Consider the following 23,413-nt stretch of genomic DNA (forward strand, 5'->3'; position numbering starts at 1 on the left):
ACAGAGAGAAGAGAGAGAGCAGAGAGAGAGACAGAGAGAGAGAGAGACAGAGACAGACAGAGAGAGAGAGACAGAGAGACAGACAGAGAGACAGAAGACAGAGAGACAGACAGAGAGACAGAGAGACAGAGTCAGACAGAGAGAGAGAGACAGAGACAGACAGAGAGACAGAGAGAGAGAGACAGAGAGACAGACAGAGAGACAGAGACAGAGAGACAGACAGAGAGACAGAGAGACAGAGTCAGACAGAGAGAGAGAGACAGAGACAGACAGAGAGACAGAGAGAGAGAGACAGAGAGAGAGACAGAGAGAGAGAGACAGAGAGACAGACAGAGAGACAGAGACAGAGAGACAGACAGAGAGACAGAGAGACAGAGTCAGACAGAGAGAGAGAGACAGAGACAGACAGAGAGAGAGAGTCTTCAAGGGCTTCAGCTGGAACACTGTATCAGCAGTTAGATCTAGAAATTGTTTGCTTTCTTCCCCCAACAGGATGAAGAGAACAAAAGACTCCGTCCACCAGGGCAGAGAAGGTCTGCAGTCACAGACAGTCTCCATTATCAGCATTTACAGTTAGGTCCAAATATATTTGGACGTAAACCCACAGCAAAGAACGTGCACAGGCTGATTTTAAATGGACAGTTGGAGACTCTGCTGGCTCGGTGCATCTCCATCTGTGTCTGATCAGACAGCAGTTGTAGATGTGATCACAAGTGTTACGTTGGACTCTGTTGACGTCAATATAATTTCCAGAAATGCGTCTGTGCTGCTGAAGCAGATCATCATTAGACTCAAAATGAACCCATCAGAGAGAAACCGATACATTTAAATGTCGGCAAATCAGCTCTGTGCCACAGACGGGTGAGCTCAGAATCCAAAATGCCTTAAAGACACGACGCCATAATTCTTTCCCTGATTACAAAATGACTCATTTACAACAGTTGGCCAGATCAGGAACACCCTGCAGGAGGTACATATTGTTAAAACCAACAATCTAAAGAATACTTTACCAGAGGTTTAAAGCGTTTATCACAGGCTGTAAAAGAATGGGAATGTCATTTGTCAAAACCCATCTTTACCAGCCTGCACGATACCAAAACAAAATCCTAATATGACAAGACAAAGAGGAGGTACGACAATAATGGGAAGAGAGGAGGGGTGTGTACAGAAATCAGGGAGCTGTTGATCATATTCCCTGTGATTAAAAGGGAAAGAGCAAGCAACAACAGACTCAGTCAGTCAGTCAGTCAAATGATGAGTCAGTGACTTATTCAGTCAGTAATTGAGACACTGAGTAGGTCAGTCAACCAGTCAGTCAATCACTGAACCAGTGAGTCAGTCAGATAATGTCAATCATCAAGTCAGTCAATCACTGAGTCAGTGACTCATTGAGTCAGTGAGTCACTCAGTCAGTCAGTCAGACAACTGTTGAGTCGATGACTCATTCAGTCAATCATTGAGACAGTGAGTAGGTCAGTCAACGAGTCAGTCAGTCAGTCAATTACTCAGTCAATCACTGAGCCATTGAGTCAGTCAGTCAAGGAATCAGCTGTCAAGTCATCAAATCAGTCATTGAGTCAGTGACTTGTTGAGTCAGTGAGTCCCGCAGTCAGTCAATCATTGAGTCTGTGAGTCAGTCAGATAGGAAGTCACTCAGTCAGTCCCTCAGTGAGTCACTCAGTGAGTCTCTGGATCTGTAAAATTTTCAGTGACTGTAAAAAGTACTTCATATTCAGCTCCAGAATATGAGGTTTTGACCAAGGTTGGGTAGGATTACTTTGAAAGAATACATGTGGATTACATGCATGTATGTACATACATTTGGATTACTTGTAATCTGATTACTTTTGGATTACTTTGCAAGGTAATCCTAACCAACCTTGGTGATGGCACAAACAGGCGAGGACCTGAAATTTACAACTTTTTGTGTATGCAACAGAAAAAGAATACTTTAACCCGAACATACTGTAACCTCGTCCCTAAACCCAACTCCAAACTTAAAAGGCAACAGTTTGATTAAAATGGTAAGAAACCTGCGTTGTGCGTACATGAGGGACGCTGCAGAAATGTGCACAAAGTGTCGCACTTAACTTTTGGTGTGTGTGTGTGAAGGAGCTGATGGTGACGAGAGAGTTAACAGTAAGTTCAGCTTCCAGCCTGACAGATGGTCATGTAGAGCACTTACAGTGACAGGGGCCTGCACAGCTCCCCCTGCTGGAACGCAACACAACACACACACACACACACACACACACACACACACACACACACACACACACACACACACACACACACACACACACACACACACACACACACACACAGTGACTCTAATGTGTGTGCAGATTCTCATCAGTGTTCACTCACACAGCTCATTTGCATGCAAACACACACACACACACAGCTCAAGCATGAAACTGTGATTCTCGGGTTGTTTACCCTTCTCCCCCCCCTTCCCTCCCCCACCTTTTCTACTTTCCTCTCACTTCCTCGCCTCTCCTCCTCGTTTCCTTCTGTCTCAGTCTGATGGTCAGAGTTAATTGGCTGCTGTCTAATTGATACTCATTACCTTAAGTAACCAAACATGTGAGACACAGCAAACAAATCCTTCCTCTGTGGTTCTCTCTGCTCCGTGCAGCGTCTCCTCTATTCCCACTTCAAAGCCTGCTCATCCGTGGCTTCCGGTGCCGTGCCCGCTTTTGTTTGTTGGTACATTTGTTTTCATGCAAGACGATCACAAAACGAACCAAACACGAAATGTATGTTGGAATTTTGTTATTGTCAAAGTCTTTATGTGCTACGCTCTACCTGTTTTTTTAGTGCGCACTACCTCACACACACACACACACACACACACACACACACACACACACACACACACACACACACACACACACGCACACACACACACACACACACACCCTGTTGGCATTTGGCAGCTTCTCTATATTTGGGGTAGCGGCGCCCCTCCCACGAGCCCAGCCTCCTCAGCTCCCCTCCCTATTTAATCTATCTCAGAAAAACCTCAGGGGTTTAATTTCTCTCTCAAGGCAAAGTGCTTTGCTGGCATGGCAGCCAAATCCATACGCACAGAGTGCATCAAGCCTGGAGAGTGGACATCTCACCAGCGGAGCAGCTTAGTCAGAGTGACGTGATATAGAGCACGCAGAACAAAAACCAAACAACAAAATAACTGCTGCAGGGTTCCCGATGTCCTCCGGGGATGTGGACGAGAAGAAAACCGTCAAAGTCGAGTCATAATAAACAATGCTCAGAAATGCTCACTTCTAGAGAGCTGCCAAAAAACTGATTTAGTACCCAAGAGGAGGCCCTAAATGATTAGATTAGTCTCCTGGCTCTGAGGCTCCTGCAACTCAGAGACAAGATGAGAAGAGACATGGCAAAAGTTAAAGACGAGACAAAAATGTGAAAGGAAAGTGGTAATCTGCATCTCAAAACAGCAGTAAAACCAAGTTTACAACCAGCCAACGTGGACCATCATAGATCAGATCGATTACGGGGACATCGGTGCCACGTGAACACGTAAAGAAAGGACGTAAAGAATGAAAGTTTTACACTTGTCTATAACTCTAACATCACAATTATTCACAACACACACGTTATTTATACATATTAGTCATTATGACCCTGAAACAAGCTAGAGGAGACAGACAAACTCAGTTATCAGCAACAGACTGATCCTCAGACTTAAATATCTAAAATATGTCCAATCACTCACGTAACAGAGACGTGCTGTTCGTCGAGCTGTCAGGTTGTGTTGAGAAAATGCAACACTTCAGGACGTCAGCTTGGGCTTTGCAAAACACTTATTAATAGTTTTCACCATTTTATGTTAACCTATGGACCAAGAAACTAATACACACACACACACACACACACACACACACACACACACACACACACGCACACACACACACACACACACACACACACACACACACACACACACACACACACACACACATATAGATATATATCCATCTCACCGCCCCCTGGGGAGGTTGATATGTGTGTTCCTCAAGCTGGGGTCCTCTACCAGAGGCCTGTGAGTCTGAGGGCACTGTACAGTATCTTAGCTCTTCCTCAGACTGCACTCTTCTGGACAGAGACCTCTGATGTTGTTCCTAGAATCTGCTGGAGAGACTCTTACAATTTCTCCTATTTTGAATGGGACCACTTTGGAATTCACCTTCCACATCTGCTCCATTTGCTAGTTCAGCCCTTGGTACTTCTCTTCATTCCAGTTTGCCACTCCTTAGGCGCTGTCGCAGACCTTCACACAATGCTGAAGAAACATCTCATCCAAGACAGTACCTCCACACCCAGAGCTTTCAGCATTTCTGGGTGGATCTCATTAACCCTCAGGACTTTGCCACTGCGGAGTTGTTTGACTACCTCACTGACTTCCATCAGTGAAACTGATGATGATGATCCCACATCAGCTTCCAGTTCTGCCTCTACTACAGAGGTGATCCAGTCTGATGCAAGAGTTCCTTAAAGTGCTTCTTCCAATGACAGATTGCCTCCTCAGTTGAGGTCACCAGAATCCCATTCTTAATGTAGACAACTTGGATTGTTCCCTGTTTTCCTCTCGTGAGGTGTTGCACAAGCCTCCACAGGCACATTGGTGCTGACCAAAAGTCCTTTATTATGGTTGCTCTGAACTTCTGCCACACCTGCTGCTTTGCCTCCCCCACAGCAGAGGCTGCCGTCCTTCAGGCAACTGCCTCCAGAGTCCTGTGAGATAACATATGACTCCTTCTTCAGTCAGACGGTGTCCACCATGGTGTTCGAGTGTTGCCGCCCCTTGAGGCACCTAAGACCTTCAGGCCACAGCTCCCTGCTGCAGCTTCAGCAATGGAGACTTTGAACATTGCCCATTCTGGGTCAATGCCCCCAACCTCCACAGGAATGCCAGAAAAGCCCCACTGGAGGTGTGAGTTGAAGATCTGTCTGACAGTGAGCTCCTCCAGATGTTCCCAGTTCACCAGCACTATCTGTTTGGACTTACCAGGTCTGTCTAAAGTCCTCCCCATCCTCTGATCCAACTCACCACCAGATCATGATCAGTTGACAGCTCTGTGCCTCGCTTCACCCGAGTGTCCAGAACATGTGGCTTCAGATCTGATGATACGATCACAAAATCGATCATCGATCTTTGGCCTAGGGTACTCCGGTACCATGTACACTTGAGCATCCTTATGTTGGAACATGGTGTTCCTTATGGGCAGTCTGTGACTAGCACAGAAGTCCAATAACAACCACTCAGGTTTAGATCAGGGAGTCCGTTCCTCCCAATCACACCTCTCCATGTGTCTGTCATTGCCCACGTGTGTGTTGAAGTCTCCCAGTTGAACAATGAATTCCCCCACTGCAGCCCCATCCAGGACTCCAGCCAGGGACTCCAACAAGGCCGAATACTTTGAACTGCTGTTCGGTGGATACGCACAAATAACAGTTAGAGTCCTACCCCCACCCCGCAACCTGAAGGTGCAGGGAGACGACCCGCTCATCGAATGGGGCAAACTCAGATGCAGCGGGGCTCATCTAGGGGCTTGAGACTAAGTATGACGCCTTAATGGAAGACTAAAGACTAGCAAAAAAAAAAAAAATCTTTAAAATAGACACAACTTCTTGAAATCACAGAGTGATTTTATTTCTGTAAGTAAGACCCTTTGGCTGCTCCCTTGTTTGCACTCGGGGTCACCACAGCAGGTCTGTGCTGGATCTGCAAATTGAATTGGCACAAATTTTACACTGGATGCCCTTCCTGATGCGACTCCACACTACACAGAGAAATGTGGCAGGGGTGGGGTTTGAACTGAGAACCTTCAGCACTGAAACCCAGCACACTAACCACTTGGCCACCACCCCTGTGGAGTGATTTTACTTCAATTATAAATCTATAAAACTCTGTATGACATAAAATGACAAATCAAAGAACATAAATGGAGAAAGGCCAACACTGGCTGCTGCCAAAACTATGTTACACAGGTAACAATGACACAGAGCGTACTCAGTGAAAGCCCCCCACTCAGACACGGCCTTCTTGTATGATGCAGTATCATCACGGTCGTGTATTGTATTCCAGTCGAGTGGAAATGTGTTTTGGGTAGGTGAGATGTACGGTATAATAGCATCCCAGGAGATACAGCAGACTTGCGTGGAATTTCTTGGTGTCAAAGGTGTTGATTGGTGTATTTCCCACTGCAATCGCAGTTCTTTTAGCAAGCCTTTTCACACTTTTTAGTAAGGAAGATAAATAGTTTAGTAGTCTCAAGAGACTTGGCTGAGTTCATGAAGCATTCAATTGCAAATTAATTGCTAAGGGTTTTGAATAAGGTTCTCGTTGATCTTGCACTTTTGATATTTCTGCTGTAACTCTTAAATGGAACCTTGTTTTTAGTTCTTTGTTTTAAAGAGAGGTTTCAGCATCAGAATATATAAGAAAAAAACATTAATAAAAATATATTTGTGATGTTTCCAAAACCAAATAACAACAACCACAATAACAAACAAACAAACCATAATCACTGTCATTTAGATAAAAAACAACTCTAATTTTCTTTAAACAAGTCTTTTTTTTTTTTTTTTTTAAACTTTCTTAGATATCAGTTTTTGCAGTGCTGGCCAACTCCAGAGAAGAATAAAGTCCAAGTCCTATCAAGGAGAGGAGTTCCGGAGCCAAGGCTGTGCGTGGAGGTGAGGACCACCAGATCTCACTGGTATCGCTCCACTTCCACATCAGCTCCGGCTCCTTCCCCCACAGTGAGGTGACATTGCACACCCCCAGAGCCAGCCCCTGCCAGCCGGGTCTGGTCCGACAAGGCCCTCGACTTTCACACCCATGGGACAGCGCACCCGACCCCAATGGTTGCCCCTGCAGGCGGTGAACCCGCAGTGTGTAATTAGCTTTTACATTTACTTTGTCCAATCACTTATGGCCTCTGAAAATTGAGGGAGCATGTGTAATGGCTTTATTCCTAAATGTTTAATGTGATTTCTTTTTAAAGGCCTTGAATTAAACCATAAATTCTACACTACAAGAACATCTTGACTGTTTCATTTCTAGTCCACAACATGTGCACGTTGCTCTGCATCACTTTGTACCGGGTGTAAGATTGGGTCCGTTATTTTTTTGTTCTTTATATTTTTGGATTTGACTCAATATGTCTTTACAAGTGCAGTCTGAGTCCAGTAAGACTGTGTTCAGAATACAGGCCAATCAGATGTTTTCCCCTTAAATCAGATCTTTTCAGACATACTGTCTGCACTGTTACTTGCAAGTGATCAGATTGGATTTGTGTGTCCAGGTAACACCACCATTGACAGTGTGTCTCCATCTGGGTTGCTGTGGTAATGCTGTAGGTGTCAGTAACTATGTACGTATGCTGGTGGCACAGCAAAGTGCAAGCAGACAATTTATGTCCGTGTCTGTTGGCAGACTGTCCTTCACATACAGGCAACATTTCAATTGTTCTGGACGTGACGCTATCAACATGTGATGTGTTGTAAGTGACAGAAAAGACACTTTGGAAACTCGATTTGAGCATCTAGACTGAGATACATCTCTTGAAAACTGATTGGAACATGTTTTAAACCACCTCCAAATGTAGTTTCAATCAGTTGAATCAGGTAATAAATGTCAAATTTTTCTTTTTTACTTATCAGACTCTTTGCGGTGTTCAGATCTCCGAAAGCCTGGATCACGGTTTTCATCTCAGATAATTATAGGTCTTAACACTCCCCACTCAAAGACGTACAGCCATGACATCCACTAATCTGTGGCAGGTTAAAGGAAACACAATTTTGTAGTTATAGAAAAAGATTAAAATGAAAACTATGGAAAATGTAATGAACTCTCCCTGGGTTGAGCAAATGGATTAATTTTCTTGCAAGAATAAAAAATATTTGAAAGTCAGTTTTTTTTGTCAGCTGCTCCTTTTATTGATTTTGATGAATATGTATGCTGATGATGCAGTGTTGTATGTGAATGTCTGTAGCCTGCAGAGAGGGCTTTGCTGCTGTGATACACAGCTCAGTATTTTTATTTGTAATATTTTTTTCATGTTTGTTGCTTTTTTGCAGGTATTTGTTGAAGCTAAACAGAGTAATGACACCACACTGTTAAATAAAAAGATCCAATGTAATAAAATAAGGAAAGTGGAGAAAATGGTAATTAATTACCTGCACCACAAAATTTAATTGAACCCCCTCCCCACCACTACCACATTTTTTTTTAGCTCTTCTGCTGTTAGACAAGGAAGCAGACAGATGGAGGTGACCCCAAAACATCCAGCCTTTCTTTGTTGATTCATGAAGTAAAATGCAAAGACATTATCAATTTAGTATATTTGATGCATGTTCAGTTCTCCTCTTGTTCTCACTCTGGAGAGCCGACAGAATGGCATCCCCTGGAGTTTACCCTCTGGTGATGGTGAAGCCAGTAGGTGGAAACTGGAACATTTTCAGATGACCCTGTCTGAAATGTAGAACATGGTGGTGATAGAGAGGTAGGTGTAGGTGATCTAGCTGGACGATAAGACAGAATGACAAGAGTGTTTGGATATTTAAAGCACAGCATCCAATCAGCTGGGAATGGAATGAGGGCAGAAAGGTACCACTGGGCTTGACAGGGTTTGACAGCGTGGGAAGGTGGAAGTGATGTATGCTGTGAGAAAAGCTGAAATTATAATGTGTGAGCCAGTTCCAACACTTTTTATGCTCAGCAACTCAATGCAACTCCATGCAAAATCTTTCATTCTTGATGTCCAGCTCACAGAGGGGTGGGCATTGTACTGAGAGTACTGGAATGAAATCTGTCCCAGCACTCAGTGTTCCAAATATCATATTTGACTTTGTTACACCCACAGATATGACTATTTCTCAGCAATAACACTGATCTAAGAGTCACCGAGGCCAACGCGTATCACGTTACGTAAGGTTCTTCTTAGACCTCACACACCACCTCTGGCTTTTCGGGTTCCCCAGAGGCCTCTGAGGTTCTTGACCTTAACATGTACTCCATATGACGTCTGTCCAAACTGCCCTGAGTGAAGCGCAAGAGGCCTGAAAAAACGGCCAAAGAGCCTGACCTGCAGGCTGGCATGACCTCATCGAGAGGTTCCGTGCCAGATGCTGTAAATACGCTCACTGGTGATCCTACAAGATATCAAGGAAGGAAGGAAGGAGAAAAAGAAATGATGCAAAAGTAGCAATTAGAGAGCCGTGAAGTTGAAGGCAGTGGTTGATGGGTGAGGGGGAGTCATGGCATCACGACAAAGTAAATGAAGCATTCTTAAAGGAAGAGACAGCAAGTGAAAGAGATGGTGAGAAAAGTGGGCGACTGGTGCTATGAGAGAGTAGTCATGGTAACAAGTGATCATGATGAGACGGAGAATGATCAGAGATTTTTTTTTCAAGTACAAAAGCAAATACAAGCACATCAACACGTGACATAAAAAGCCAGAGGAACATTGTCAAGTCTAATCAAGTTAACTTGATTTGGACACACAATGAAAAAGTTTGAAAGTCTTGGACAGAGTGATACAGTAACACAGCGAACAATACTGTTATGCAGTTGGTAGATGCACAGCCACACCTCGATGCTGGGGGAGCGTTTCGTGTGTAACTTAATCTGACCTATTGAAAGTACCCAGGATTTGATCCAGCAGCCCTTATCTCAACAGACAATCCAGTTCAGGTATGTTTGTTCATTAGAGTATTCAAATCTATAATGTTACGGTGGCAGCATATATTATTAAATATTAATTCATCAACCGGGTCTGTCTATTTGTCTGTCTGTCTATGTATCTTCTTGTGGCCTGCAGTCAAAGGTTTCAGGTTCACTCAACGTTCCCGAGGTGAAGAATTTGATTTCCTGCCATAATGTAATCATTTTTGTTATTCCATAATAAAAAGTATCATTCCTGATTCGGACCACAGCCCATTTATCAAGATACTATCATATTGTTTTATAAGGGAGAGATACATACCTCTAATAATTACTAAAGAGTTGTATACTAATTGTATGACGAGTATAAATTTGGACATTTATTATTGTGATTGTTAAATTATGTTGAAATTTATCATCCTGTCTTTATTGTTAGAAGTTTTTTTGTGAATGTAGTAAAATATTTGCTATTCTAAGTGTTTTTTAATGTTTGGAATGCATTTTAAATTGATATTGTGTTGATGTCGTAAAACATTAATGTATTTAAGCACTAGAAATGAAATTTGCAGTTATTAATATTAATATTATTGTATGTGCATGTTTCTAATAATATTGCAGTACAGGAAGCTTTCCAGAAATTAAAAAATTGTAACAATAAATTTATCTCTACCTCCAAAAATAGGACTTTTTGTTCCTTAACTGTAGTTTGTGAATCATTTAAAGGCTCCTTTCAAAACTGGAAACTGTCCATTATGACTACCACTACCCACATGGTGGAAATCTGCAAATAGCTAAATAATAATAGTTTACTAATATTAATAGTTTAAATAATGGAGCAACTTATCTGGTTCATGGGAAATGGAAAAGGCACTGAACCTGTGGACTGAAGGTTCCACCAGCTACAGTAATTTATACAGGTGAGAAATGCAGACAGATTTTGAGTCACTGGCTCAAAATGACACAGTCTTCCAAAAAATCATGGAATGTCATGACTCTATCAGTAATACCAAGAAAAAAAAAAATTAAAGTACATTCATCAATGTGCCTCCAAGAGACAAACGCAAACAAATGTTTTTTCTAAATTAAAATCATCTCTCTGGTCCTTGAAGAGCAAATGTGATGGAACAATATTGTTCCAAATCTAATGTGTTTCTGAGCAGCTGGGGACAGAAAGCTCTGAATTCTGAGAATGACTTCTTACCGAACATGGCTCTGGTCCTCAGCTCTGTAACTGCTGTTACTTGATGTCCAGAGTTCACATAAAATTTGATTTCAGTTTTGAATCAGTGAAAAATTATGAAAATCGACTGCATTTATATAGCACTTTTCCATCTGCATCAGATGCTCAAAAAGCTTTACACATCAATGCCTCACATTCACCCCAGTGTGAGGCTGCTGCCGTACAAGGCACTCACTACACACCAGGAGCAACTAGGGGATTAAGGACCTTGTCCAAGGGCCCTTAGTGGTTTTCCGGTCACTAGACCATCACCTCCCCTACAAGATGATTGACGAGATGATTTTTGTTGCAAGTATGTTATGTCCGAGCACACGGGCGTTGCGCCCGCCTGAACACAGTCGCTGAAATTACAGATTTTTTGATGACAGTGGTGCATGTTACTGTTGTGAATAACCAAGGAAATGGCTACAAGCAAGAACCAAAAAAAAAAGGATATTAAGATATAGCAATTGGAGTCTGCTGCAACTTATACATCAATCTGCTAAACTTTAACCTCTTGTCCTCATTAGTTGACACTTTCTAGTGTCAACAAACACACAATGCACTCAGCGCAGTAAAAATGAGATGGCTGTCATCTTGTGTTTATATGAAAATTCAGTAAGGTATATCTTATGTGTTATATTCCAATTCTAACGTGGAACTATGCCAGTATACAAAGGTATATCTAAATATCTAAAAAGGAAGAGTAAAATAGACCGCACTCCCACCACCCCCCACCAAATAATACCAAATAATAATTATGTGCCCCCACATGGTGGTCTGGATGTGACTTTTTGTTGTAGGAAGAATTAATGTAATTTTCACAAAAAAACTTTGCAACGTGTTGTATTGAGATTTTTACTGTAAATAACACACGATTGGAAATTTATCGATAATCCTGTAATTTGTTGTAATTTCACCCTGAAACCACTGTGATGAAATACAACCTGTATTTTGAATTTATGCGGTCAACACGTACCAACAAAAGCAAGGTTGTCATTGAAGAACATGTCTCAGGTATGAGACTTTGGATATACTTTAAATATTGAAGTGTGTTTTTCATCTGTCTTTTCTAGCTTGTTTCAGTATCATAACAAATATTTTGTGAAACAGTTTCTGTCCAAGAGTTTTATTTTTATTCTTAGTTAATATTATCTTAACAGCTAGCTGATTAGCTCAGTGGAGGTATTCTGCAGAACCAGGTGATATTTTCTTGCTAGCTCAAAACAAACAGGAAGGAATGAACCTGCTCAAAAAACTGACTCGCTGGATTGGATTTCCATCTAATAAATATATGTAGTCCCAACTAAATTAAATTAAATTATCTTGCATGGATGTGCTTTTTTGAGTTGGGGCTATATATATTTATTACATGGAAATCCTGCACATAAGTGAATCAAGTTCAACCAATGAGTATTTTTTTGAGTGTGTGAAATTAACAATCATAAGCAACTAATGTAACGCTTCTCTCGTAGTGTGTTGAATTAAATTTGAATTCATGAGGAAGTGTTGGAACTAGTTGTTTAGCTACTTGCAAATTTTTTAGCATGTTTTCATCAATTCTATACTTTATGTTTGACTTCTATGATTTCATAATACCTTTTAGTTCATAATCTTTATCATCATTTATAATTCTTTTTTTTTTTTTATAATTATTATGGAGGAGATTGTTGTGCTTGACATTTACCAACAGTTTCTACAGACTGTTATTGTTGCAAAGCCACAATAAGCCAGCAAACCCTTAGAAAAAGCTACATGTAGTCATTAGCTCATATTGGCATGTTAATGAACATCAATGTTGTGTGTTAATCAACTAAAACTTTGTGTGCGCTTGAAAAAGAAGAAAACCATTACAAGAGTAAAAGTTTGATAACATTACACCCATTCTGGCATCTCTCCACTGGCTTCCTGTCCCTGTGAGATCAAATTTTAAGGTTCTGTTACTAACCTATAAAATTGTTCACAGACTGACACCTCCCTACCTAGCTGACCTAATTAAACCCTACATACCGGCTCTGAATGTGTGTTCTCAGGGTGCAGGACTTCTCTGTGTCCCTAGGGTGAATACAATGTCTGCAGCGGGTCACAGAGTTTTTTCTTATCGTGCCCCTGTTCTGTGGAACGATCTCCCTGCGCACATAAGATAGATAATTGGCAAAGCTTCTGGGGAAAACCTGGTCTTGTTAGGAGAGACGGCATCCATCCCACTTTGGATGGAGCAGCTCTCATTTCTAGAAATCTGGCCAATTTTCTTAAATCCTCCAAACCGTGACTATCCAGGGTTGGGACCAGGAAGCAGAGTTGTAGTCTTACACACCTCTCTGCAGCTTCTCTCCCCCTGCCATCCCCTCATTACCCCATCCCCGTAGAGACGGTGCCTGCTCCCAGACCACCAACAACCAGCAAAAATCTATTTAAGCATAAAAATTCAAAAAGAAAAAATAATATAGCACCTTCAACTGCACCACAGACTAAAACAGTTAAATGTGGTCTATTAAACATTAGGTCTCTCTCTTCTAAGTCCCTGTTAGTAAATGATATAATAATTGATCAACATATTGATTTATTCTGCCTTACAGAAACCTGGTTACAGCAGGATGAATATGTTAGTTTAAATGAGTCAACACCCCCGAGTCACACTAACTGCCAGAACGCTCGTAGCACGGGCCGAGGCGGAGGATTAGCAGCAATCTTCCATTCCAGCTTATTAATTAATCAAAAACCCAGACAGAGCTTTAATTCATTTGAAAGCTTGACTCTTAGTCTTGTCCATCCAAATTGGAAGTCCCAAAAACCAGTTTTATTTGTTATTCTCTATCGTCCACCTGGTTGTTACTGTGAATTTTCAGACCTTTTGTCTGACTTAGTGCTTAGCTCAGATAAGATAATTATAGTGGGTGATTTTAACATCCACATAGATGCTGAGAATGACAGCCTCAACACTGCATTTAATCTATTATTAGACTCGACTGGCTTTGCTCAAAATGTAAATGAGTCCACCCACCACTTTAATCATATCTTAGATCTTGTTCTGACTTATGGTATGGAAATTGAAGACTTAACAGTATTCCCTGAAAACTCCCTTCTGTCTGTTGACCATAAAATTTTATTACAGAGATTAGAGCATGCCATAGGTATTAAAGGCACTGTGCTGCGGTGGTTTGAATCATATTTATCTAATAGATTACAATTTGTTCATGTAAATGGGGAATCTTCTTCACAGACTAATGTTAATTATGGAGTTCCACAAGGTTCTGTGCTAGGACCAATTTTATTCACTTTATACATGTTTCCCTTAGGCAGTATTATTAGACAGCATTGCGTAAATTTTCATTGTTACGCAGATGATACCCAGCTTTATCTATCCATGAAGCCAGAGGACACACACCAATTAGTTAAACTGCAGGATTGTCTTACAGACATAAAGACATGGATGACCTCTAATTTCCTGCTTTTAAACTCAGATAAAACTGAAGTTATTGTACTTGGCCCCACAAATCTTAGAAACATGGTGTCTAACCAGATCCTTACTCTGGATGGCATTACCCTGACCTCTAGTAATACTGTGAGAAATCTTGGAGTCATTTTTGATCAGGATATGTCCTTCAATGTGCATATTAAGCAAATATTAAAAAATATAGTTAGGGCTGGATCAGGTGACCCTGAACCATCCCTTAGTTATGCAGCTATAGACTTAGACTGCTGGGGGGTTCCCATGATGCACTGAGTGTTTCTTTCTCTTTTGCTCTGTATGCACCACTCTGCATTTAATCATTAGTGATTGATCTCTGCTGCCCTCCACAGCATGTCTTTTTCCTGATTCAGTCCCAGCAGAAGACTGCCCCTCACTGAGCCTGGTTCTGCTGGAGGTTTCTTCCTGTTAAAAGGGAGTTTTTCCTTCCCACTGTCGCCAAGTGCTTGCTCACAGGGGGTCGTTTTGACCGTTGGGGTTTTTCCGTAATTATTGTATGGCCTTGCCTTACAATATAAAGCATCTTGGGGCAACTGTTTGTTGTGATTTGGCGCTATATAAATAAAATTGATTTGATTTTGATTTGATAAGGCAGTCGGATTCTGTGGAGACTTTTAAATCAAGACTAAAGATCCATTTGTTTTCCCTGTTTCATCTTTAGTATATTATGTTATTATGTGTTTTTTATTCTTTTTACTCTTTTATGGTTTTGCTCTTTTATTATGTTTTTAATCTTTTAATTCATTTTGTTCTGTTTTTCCGAGTTGTGTTGTGTGAAGCGCCTTGAGGCGACCTTGTCGTGAGTTGGCACTATATAAATTAATACACTTGAATTGATTTGATTTGAAGATGGGAGAACATAAATGACAGTATTTTAATATTTACAAAAAGTATACAGTCTAATGAATTACAATGTTGCAGTTTCATGTGAAATTACAGGAAAGTCCTATAACTGGCAACTGAGTTGCTATAAATATACAGTAATAAATTACAACATTTTACTGTTTAAAAAATCACAGTAGCCCACCCTTTAAATACTGTAGAGTACTGTTTTAAATTTGCAGTAAAATTCTTGTGTACATTTTTACAGTAAATTTACTGCAATTAGTTGCCAGAATTTCCTGTAAAAACACACATTTCTAACAATGCAGCCAACAGTGTCAGATCTCTAAACACTTCAGCTGGTTAGATTTTTGGAGCATCAGTTTGACTGTCTTACCTTACCCACAAATTAGGATGTTCTAGTACAGTGCCTCATGAATCCTTGATATAAGCAATATAAATCAAACCGAGGAACCATCTGAAAGTAGTCACTGATGGTGACATTTCAGAAGACATGAGGAAAAGTGAGAATTTCTTGAAGACGAGGCCATTTATGGCTCATATTCAGAAAGGCTGCTTGCTTCAGGCTCAACCAGAGTGTGTGTGTGTCAGTTGATGAACAAATGGTCCAATCATTTCAACAGTATGTGCTAATAAATCCCAATCCATTTGGCATGAAGAACTTTGTACTGGCCTCAGCAGGTGGCAATGTGTGGGACTTTGAAGTCTTTCAAGGTGCAAAGTCACTGCGTTCACAGATTCATCAATCAGAAGGACTGGGTTTAACAACCTTGGTTATTGCATGTCTGGCCACAACTTTGAATTCTGGTACCAAAGTATACAGTGAAGATCAAGACCATGAGAGTGAGGGATCAAATGCTTGAGAAGCAGGTGTACCTGATGGGATAAGTAATGAAGAGCCGGCTCACCAAAGCACCACAGAAACTCCCAATGAAATAAAAAGGAAGAGAAGCTTAAGGGGTGATGGGAAGGTATGTGTTATGAAGTACTTTTGGCAGTGTTAGACATATTTGTGTTCAATTATGGTTTTCTTTATTTGTTTTCTGTACTTGTTTTGGTATTAAGGCAGTTATTTTATTTAGGGTTATACTTTTAGTTTGTCTGTAAGAGACGTTCTTGCAGGGCCCAGGCCTGATTATTTTTGCTGTGACTTTGATTAAATTTAAAAGTGAGGAATAGTTTGAGTTTGTACTTTTGTAAGGGGCAGTATTACAGAAAGAACTGGGGGAAGAATTAACAACAACAAACCCGTTTTGATGCTTTCCACAGTTCAGACTGGATAGCCAGAAGACACCTGCAGGTGATGGTTCAAGACAAACAGTTCTTGGCTGCCATGGTGATGACATGGTTAATATTTTACTCAATTGAAAGATACAGAGTTTTATCATTTTGCACAGTGTTATATTAAAACAGGAAGCACAGGCTTTGATGGCAGTTTAAAAGTTAACTTTTTGTAAGGTTACAAATTAATTCCTTTCAGTAATATCACATGAATTAATCACGTTTACGTGTTTAAAGCCAGGTGACACCCTGCACTTAAACATTCCAGGTCTCACTGTCAGTTTTTCCCTCTTTGTTAAAGACAAAACTACATCCTGTTTGTCCTGGTCACTGCGGTAAATAGCTAAAGTTTGAAATTTTAAATTTTCGACAGCAAGGACTGCCGCGGTACATGGCAGAAAATACTGGAACATCTGCATAGGCAGGGCTGATGTGTCAGAGAGGATGACGAGTTCGGGCCGAATGACACACACTGATGATTTATTGTGTTATCCAGGAAAATGAACTCATTCTCACAATACGTGGACGTCATTGTTCTCCAAACCTACTTCCTGTTCGAAGATGATGCTTAGTTTTGATCGTGATCAGGTCCTACTCATCCCAAATAGCGAGGGGAAATTAAAAAGGCATGCAAATTCAAAGCTCTGGTCTTAGGAGGATAACCCATTACTCACTGTTATCAGATAATGTTTAAATTATGCTGACATGCCCCTTTCCTGAGTTCCTGCACATGCACCTTTATCAGCCACATTTAATATTTGCCGTCTGTCAGTTCGGAGTCCCGGTAACTGTTAGTCAAACAACAAACCACCCCGTTTGGCCACAGGATATTTTACTTAGCAGAAGAAGTTGAATTCTACCAAAGTTCTATTTTGTTGGCATTGGGAGCTATGGGTAACTTTAACCGTCCGTCCCCTTTGGCTAAACAAGACAGAGAAGACAGACAACGACATGTCTTTTAAAATGATAATGGTGCATGTCTGCTTTGTCTTAGCTTTCTAAATAGTAGAAGTCTTCTTCTGGTGAGTGAACAGTCCCACATTTGGCAAACCAACACTGCAGAAATCCATTTGTTCCAACCGGACGAGGGTATTGATTTTTTTGATTAGACTGTCTCAGCAGGCAGTTGAGCCTCTTTGGTAATCCTCCACTAGTGCATATTAGTAGCATCACTGCAGGTGATGAAGATGCAGCCTTCATTACCACCTACAATGAGTTACATCAGTAAATTGGTGTTCTGGCTTTGCTACTACTAATGAATGAAGCACGGATGTCCTGAGCAATTCATTCATTCATTCATTTTCTGCCACTTATCTAGGTTCAGGTCCCAATTAAGGTTTATTCATTGATTTATTTATTTGACCACAGTCTTGATCTGAGTCACATAAATTTAAGTATCTGCCCATAACAAGTGTGATCCAGTGTATATGGACGACAGTTAAACAGCTCTGCAGTGCATTCAGGGAAAAAAAAAAAAACAATCCATACTGCTCCTTAATATTTTTATTTATTTTCCGTTTTTTTTTTATATGCCTCTCATCAATTCCACTTTGTGTAGCACTGCAGTCGTAAAGCTAGAACACTAGTAATATTCAATAGTAAGGTCCTTCTTGTCAAAACTCAACCACTCGTCAATGTTGTGACACTACGGTCCCGGATCAGTTAGTGGATCAGTTAGTATTTCACCTGTTGGGGTGAAATACGGTGGGGACCTTGTGTGACCCCTGGCTGCTGCAGTAACCATGAAGGCCCAATGGGAACCCTGATGAACATACAACGGCTAAGTGGTGAAACAAGAACTCCTCAGAGGTGATGGCTTGTAACCCAGTGGCTGTGAAGGCGGATAAAGGCTGCAGCAGGTCCTCAGACCCCGATAGTAGGGTGACCAGATGTCCCACTTTGTGTCCCAAATTGAGATGGTTTCCAGCATTGTTACTGACAGTCAGGCTTCATTTTTTTTATAATGCGTGTTTTAAAAATGCTTGTTTTAAACATGCATTTCAAAACTGAAGCCTGACTGTCAGTAACAATGCTGGAAACCATCTCAATTTGGGACACAAAGTGGGACATCTGGTCACCCGACCCGATCGTCTAGGATTCCCCAGCCATCAGACTAGGCTAAGAATCTTCTCAAGAACCTTGTGTTTGTGAGCATGCAACAGCATTCCCACGTTAAACAAACGCCACATAAGGCCTCTCTCGATTGACCGTGGATGTAGATTTTCTAGTGATCGCCGCATCTACCATCCCATCTGGGAATCGATCAAGAGACAATCTTCCTTGCCACCAAACGATGGTCATGATGGCTGATTCTGGCACTCAGAGTAATAGTGATTGAATGCGATGGACGAAAGACTCCTGGATGTGTTTTCATTGTTAATACTGCATTTATTCTAATAATAATAATAACAATAATAATAAAAGAGACAGGATGGTGAGAATGATTTGTGTTTCAAATTCAAAGCACGACGTGATTGACTGGTAAGAAGTGCACCCCTTCTGCCATCCATCTCAAACAGTCTTGTGCATATTTGAAGTGACACAGAGTGTAAATATGCTTTTAAAAACATGTACCACGGTGCTGATGATGATCGAGGACAAACAGTTGTTAGAGAAGTGGCTGTTCATCACCTTTCAGGCTTATCCCCAAAATACTTCATCACTGAACAGGGCGATAATCAATGCACAGGTACTGATGTGTTCTTATTATTATTACTGTGTTTGGCTCCGTGGTTGCATTATTTAATTTAGCTCAACTAGAATGGTTTCTTTGTGTTGAGTGTGCTTTATGTTTATTTAATTCATATTATATTTCTGTGCGTGATTTCAGTTCATTATGTGTGGCTGTTGATTGTATTCTTATTGTGACTGATGTGTCATGGTGGTGTTACTTCTGGGACCTCATTCAGCCTGATGTTTATGAAGTGCATCTCAGTGAGAAGGCATATCTATGATTGAGAGCACATACCACTGAGGAATCCTTGACCTTTTCTGCAGAAGCTCCAGTTTGGCATGTTGCCCATTGCTAATGTTTCCTAGGCCAACTAAGCCCCTTGGCACTTCAAGTGCGACCTGGCACCTGCACAGTGAAAGGTTATATGCTGTTACAAAAGCCAAACAGCTGGCAAGAAATGATCTGGCACCACATTCAGTGTTTAAGGAGTTGGCCTGCCAATATGTATAGACCTGAGTTTGAATTCTGCTAACTTGTCTGTGTCTTTGGGCAAGACACTTAACCTACATTGTCTGAGCCCACTCAATTGCAATAAATGTGTACCGGCCTTGGCTGGGGAAGTAAGCTGCGTAGACTGGTGTCCCTTCCAATCATAAAACCGTAGACTCTCATTCACTTGAAGCTACAGACTTTGGAGATAAGCACCGACACCAACGGGCCTCAGGACCTGCACAGTATACAGAACACAGAGTATTAACTAAAGTAACTTGCTGTAAAATGAAATGGGTGGCAGTATGGAGATTGTGTTACAGAGAAGGAAGGTCCCCACACCTCTGAAGGAAGAGGTGGACAACTAAAGGTTACTACAATGTTATCCCATCAAGGATTCCAAACCTTAGCTGTCACCCTATAACTAGCCTAACCTTGTCCACATCCTTGACATGAAATGTATTCCTGATCTACTGCAAGCCCAACCTCCCGTGTTACTGTTGACTTTCATTAAAAAAATCTCCTTTAACAGTGGAATATCCGGATAAAATGCTGAAACCAACTTCTTCTGAAACTTCTCTGTTCTCTCACAACGTCCTGGATCAATAGAGCCTGAAATGTGGAGGTTTTCAGCTTTAAACAGGCGACGACGGCGCCCTGAGAGCGTTGCACGACGTCTCGCACCGTGGGAAGTCCTTAAAGCGACAGTATCACCTCAAAATCTCTCATCAGCTGTTAAAATTTTCACCGAAAACCAGCTTAATTTTTCGAACCGTGTCCACTCGATGTGTCTCACAGGTTTAGAAAAAATTTTGATCAAACAAAGCGCCAGTCTCTCAGCAACTTCTCAGACAAAGAATTCCGACGAGGGGCTGGACGACTCCTCCCACAAGGAGTGCTCACAGGTGAAAGACGTCACCGACAGGCGTGAAAAACTCATGCATGCGCACGAGGGTTCAAGCATGTCTGACGTAAAAACATATGAATGAAATCCATTATAGTTTTTGAAAAAATAAAAAGGACCTATACTTTATTGACAGCCCTCATATATATATATATATATATATATATATCTATAATATATATATATATATATATATATATATATATATATATATATATATATATATATTTCACCCAGGTGGAGGTGAAATGGGAACTTGATGACCCCCCAACACTTGAAGAGATCCGAAAGGCCACCACGCAGCTGAATCCAGGGAAGTCTCCTGGCATAGATGGCATCCCAGCTGAGGTGTACCAAAATGGAGGTGAGGCAGTCCTCGACAAGCTTCAGATTCTCTTCTCCAGTTGCTGGGAAAAGGGAATGGTTCCACATGACCTTCGGGATGCGGTCATTGTCTCCCTGTACAAGAACAAGGGCATCAAGTCCGACTGTTCTAATTACCAGGGCATCACTCTCCTCTCAATAGCAGGTAAGATTTTGGCTCAAGTGCTGCTCAACAGGCTTACCCCTACCATAGCGCATGAAAATACTCCAGAGAGTCAGTGCAGATTTCGGGCCAACAGGGGAACCACCAACATGATCTTCGTCCTGAGACAGATCCAGGAGAAGTGCAGAGAACAGAACATGGCCCTTTATGCAGCCTTCATAGACCTAACCAAGGCTTTTGACATGGTCACTCGTGATGGTTTGTGGAAGATTCTTGCACACCTTGGCTGCCCTCCAAAGCTCCTCACCATCATCCGCCAGTTGCATGAAGGCCAGATGGGACAAGTGAAGTACAACGGGACTCTGTCCGGCAGCTTCCCCATCTCAAATGGCGTCAAACAAGGTTGCATCCTCGCGCCCACTCTGTTCTCCATCTTCTTCAGCATGATGCTTCGTGAGGCCAAAGAAGACTTGACAGATGGCATCTATATCCGCTTCAGAACCAACAGAAGTCTGTTTAACTTGCGGCGCCTTCTGTCCCACATTAAGATCACAGAACAGCTAATCATGGAGCTGCTCTTCGCAGATGACTGCGCCCTCGTCGCCCATACGGAGCAAGCCTTGCAGCACATTGTCAACTGTTTTCCTGAAGCAGCGAGAGCCTTCGGCCTCACCATCAGCCTGAGAAAGACAGAAGTGCTATATCAACCGGTCCCCCATACAACATATACCCCACCCCAAATCAACATCGAGGGTACCAGCCTGAATGCAGTAGAGCACTTCACGTATCTCGGTAGTGTTATCTCAAACGACGCATCTGTTGCCAAGGACCTAGACAGTCGCCTTGCCAAGGCCAGCAGTTCTTTTGGTCGACTCTCTAAGAAAGTCTGGCAGAATCATGCACTGCGCCTTTCCACAAAAGTGCAGGTCTACAGAGCCATTGTGGTCCCTACCCTCCTGTATGGAGCTGAAACCTGGGTTCTGTATCACCAGCATATCAGATTACTGGAACGCTTTCATCAGCGTTGTCTCCGAAACATCTTCGGGATCAAGTGGCAGGACTACGTCTCAAATGAGGACATCCTTACCAGAGCCAAATTGCCCAGCATGGAGTCTATTATACTCAAACAACAGCTTTGTTGGGCAGGTCACATAGCCAGGATGGATGATACATGCATGCCGAAATTAATTCTCTTTGGCGAGCTGAAGGAAGGGAGACAAAACCAAGGGGCCCCCAAAAAGTACTATAAGGACCAGCTGAAGAAACAGCTCTCCCTTGCAGGCATTCAGCATCAGTCATGGCAGCATCTAGCTACAGATAGACTCAGCTGGCGTTCCAGCATCAAATCCACCAGCCTGAAGTTTGAGGCAGAAAGAAGTGAGGCCTCACGCCAGAAGCATCAAAGACAGAAAGAGCGGGCAGCAGCACAAGCCCAGCCTACTCAAGTGTTCATTTGCCCCAAGTGTAACAGGTCTTGTGCGTCCTGCATCGGACTTTTCAGCCACCAGAGGGCTTGTAGAAAATAAACTAAAAAAAAAAGAAAAAAAAAAGGCCTTCCCACTATCCTCGCAAGCGAGGAAACTGCCAACATATATATATATATACACAGTGAGGAAAATAAGTATTTGAACATCCTGCGATTTTGCAAGTTCTCCCACTTTGAAATCATGGAGGGGTCTGAAATTTTCATCTTAGGTGCATGTCCACTGTGAGAGACATAATCTAAAAAAAATTCCGGAAATCACAATGTATGATTTTTTTAATAATTTATTTGTATGTTACTGCTGCAAATAAGTATTTGAACACCTGTGAAAATCAATGTTAATATTTGGTACAGTAGCCTTTGTTTGCAATTACAGAGGTCAAATGTTTCCTGTAGTTTTTCACCAGGATTTCACACACTGCAGCAGGGATTTTGGTCCACTCCTCCATACAGATCTTCTCTAGATCTTTCAGGTTTGGAGTTTTAGCTCCCTCCAAAGATTTTCTATTGAGTTCAGGTCTGGAGACTGGCCAGGCCACTCCAGGACCTTGAAATGCTTCTTATGGAGCCCCTCCTTAGTTGCCCTGGCTGTGTGTTTGGGGTCATTGTCATGCTGAAGACCCAGCCATGACCCATCTTCAATGCTATTACTGAGGGAAGGAGGTTGTTTGCCAAAATCTCGTAATACATGACCACATCCATCCTCCCTTCAATATGGTGCAGTCGTCCTGTCCCCTTTGCAGAAGAGCACCCCCAGAGTATGATGTTTCCATCCCCATGCTTCACGGTTGGGATGGTTTTCTTGGGGTTGTTCTCATCCTCTAAACATAGTAAGTGGAGTTGATTCCAAAAGGCTCTATTCTGGTC

Source organism: Thalassophryne amazonica, chromosome 16 (assembly GCF_902500255.1).
Source record: "Thalassophryne amazonica chromosome 16, fThaAma1.1, whole genome shotgun sequence".
In the NCBI taxonomy this organism is placed as follows: Eukaryota; Metazoa; Chordata; class Actinopteri; order Batrachoidiformes; family Batrachoididae; genus Thalassophryne; species Thalassophryne amazonica.